Source organism: Manacus vitellinus, unplaced genomic scaffold (assembly GCF_001715985.3).
Source record: "Manacus vitellinus isolate BGI_N305 unplaced genomic scaffold, ASM171598v3 scaffold_11_pilon, whole genome shotgun sequence".
In the NCBI taxonomy this organism is placed as follows: Eukaryota; Metazoa; Chordata; class Aves; order Passeriformes; family Pipridae; genus Manacus; species Manacus vitellinus.
In genome coordinates this window covers 8,905,606-8,908,627 of record NW_021938895.1, presented here as the reverse complement: position 1 = coordinate 8,908,627, position 3,022 = coordinate 8,905,606, and positions in this window count along the sequence as shown.

The window sequence follows — 3,022 nt, the reverse complement described above, 5'->3', positions numbered from 1 at the left end:
TGTTGGAGTCATGCATACTATTCCATGGACAAGCTTCCTTGGTATTTCAGATTGTCCAATGCTGCACAGTGTTCTGCTTCCTCCTGCACTGAGGGAGACAGGCAAGGTAGAACGACCTACTGACTTGTGCCGAGCTACTGAAGAATAAGATATCATGGCTTCAAAGTAGAAGCGTTTTGTTCCCAATCCTGTGCTCAAACTTTCCCTCCTCCTATCCTATTGTCTTTCTTCCCCGATTTTCTTTCAAAGAAACAAAATTGCTTTAAAAACCTTCTTCAGACTATGACCAATCCTGAATTTTCTGCACTAAAGTTGTGAGTTTCCCAATAGTCTCTTCAGTTTCTCAGCTGAGATGTGAAGCCCAGACGTATTTCCATGGGCTCAGCCCTGGATACAATAGTCGTCTTGTCTAGATGCAGAGAGCATGATTGCGCCCTGACAGAAAGGTCTGGTTTATACATTTTCAGAAATGCAAGAGTTTTTGGTTTGCTTTGAACTTCTTAATCCTATTTCTTTTTCCTTTCTCTTCGTAATGTTGTTATTGTACTACAAATAATTAGACGTGCAGAAATTAAGAATGTAATTAAAAAAATTAACCAGGGAAAGACCAACTGAGCCTGTCCCAGTTCCCACCAAAGCCCCATTGATTTAGCTTTTGGATCTGTCAGATTATGTATGAGCTAGCAAGAGGCCCAGGGCGCTGACATTGGCAGTGGCCTGAGATTGTCCCCACAGTTACATGGCCAGCATGCATCCTGGCAGGGCTTTGACAGGGATAGTGGTCTAGGACAGCTTGGATAGAGAGCACTCCCAGTAAGGAGGCTGGATGTGGAGGTAAGGGGGCGTAGCTGCCATGTCATGCTAGTTTTTGACTTGGGTCCAGAGATAGTCCACTGAAATTACTGTAATATTACCAAAAATTTTCATGCCCTAAGGGACAGAGTCTTTCAATTTCAGTCTTTAAGATATTTTTACAGCAACCAGACCCACCCAAATTTAGATGTCTTTTAACAGATTTTTTTTTACAACAAGTAACTTTGTTAATTGCAGCTCATACTCATGTGTGGTGCCAGTAAGAGTTTTTCCAAGGTCAAAGGATGTCTCCTGCTGTCCTGGCATTTGGACATTTTCTGGTCCCATTTAACATACAGAGCCAGGTATGAAATCCAGCCTCTGGTTTTGCCCTTCAGCTCTGTCTCTTTTTCCCTGCATTGCTCTGGAGCTGTCTTCCTCATTCTTTTTGGTTCTTTTATGCAACAGGAATGCAGCCAGACAAGGCTGTAACATCTTACCTTATTCCTTCCATTTTTTTCAGAATTGGGTCTCAGATGTAAAATGGACATATAGTCAATTAATTACTTGCCCAATTGAAAGATTCTGTGCAGTGACCTGTGCATGGTATCTCTTGATTAGCACTTTTTTCTGCAGACAGTGAAGTTTGTTCAGTCCAGAACATTCCTAAGAGCATTACTACATTTTATAAATCATAGTCATAATACATATTCATTGCACATATATTATATCAAACTCAAAAGATCTATCTCTCATTTGTATCTTCACAGGGCTACACATGACATATTACCAATAGGGATGACATACCTGGCATTTGGAATATTTTACGTAATTACTTCCCCCCATGCCTTAGGGTAAACTCATGTCATCTTGCATACACACATACACACATTCCTGCAGAAAAGGAGTAGACAATTCCATATGGTCTTTTATCATCACACAAGAATATTTGTACTTTGTGACACACAATTAGTTTAGAGACACTTGGTAACTCAGTGTAGTTATATAAGGACACACATTTCTGCTGGGGAACCGATTCTCAAGAGGTTTTGAGGAAAGCATGAATGTTTCTTGGCTGTGTAATAAAAATCAATTGCTCCTAAAAGTAGTGAGATATTCCACAGAGAACTTGTACAAGAAGAGACATTGGTCCCAAAGGCATCATTTTGCATGGAAAAAGGGCTGTGTTATAAGAATCTGTGTTTTCTGAAGACTTTGTAGGCTGAAGATATGACTGTATTCCAGGGAAGTGCTTCTTTTCTCTATAAAGTTTCCCCAAAATCCAAACTTGCTGTCTGAATGGTGAGTAGGGTTTGTCATCAGGGTGAAATGATGTAGGAAAATACTTCAGCTTGATGGGAAAATGCTTCAGTAAATTAGTGTTGGACTTAATAGGAGAGGATAGGGGGTTTTATTTGCGTATAGAGACTGCTGCTGTATTTGTTCAAGTTTATGATTGTGTCCACTCCTCTTATAAAGATTTCCTTGTTTGTGCACAGCTGTAGAGGTCTTAAAAGTGGGAGAAATTCTTCCAGCTGCAAGTGCATGTGAGAGAAGCTGCCTTTGCATTCTGCAGTCAAGCAACCTCAGGGACAGCTCAGTTACTTGTCAAGAGGGTTTCAAGGTGTGTTAAATCCATGCCTTTTCTTGGGAGGATGTGGGGAGAATAGTTACATTTGAAAGCAGAATCAGGTGTAAAACTGAGAGGACTGTCCCCAGGTAGGGACAGAAACCCCTCCATCTCCCAGAATGATGAGGTACAAACTGAAGTCTACTTTCTGACACATAGACCCAGGGAAGTGTTGGAATCACTGCCCCTGGAAGCATTCAAAAAAGCATGTGGCACTTAGTTACTTGATTTAGTGGTGAACATGGTAGTGATGGGTCAACAGTTGGATTTGATGATCTTAGAGGTCTTTTCCAACTGTAACTCTTCTATGGTTGTATGATGATGGAGATCTAAAATTGTGACAGGAGAGACTCAACAAATGTCCACTCACATCCAGCTGCCATTATTTTAACGCAGTATCACCTGGCCTTTACTGGGGTCAGTACCTGGGGGGCTGGGGAGGCAGGACCAAAATGGAACCTGGAGGGGTGCTGTGGGATGTAACGCCTTTTTCTGTGCCTTTTTGTGTATTTTAGGGTGCACATTTTTTTTGGAGGGGGAGGGGGAGTGTGGGTGGGCGCTCTCCCTCCGTAGGGCCCTCTCGCTCCACGCCGGCTGGAT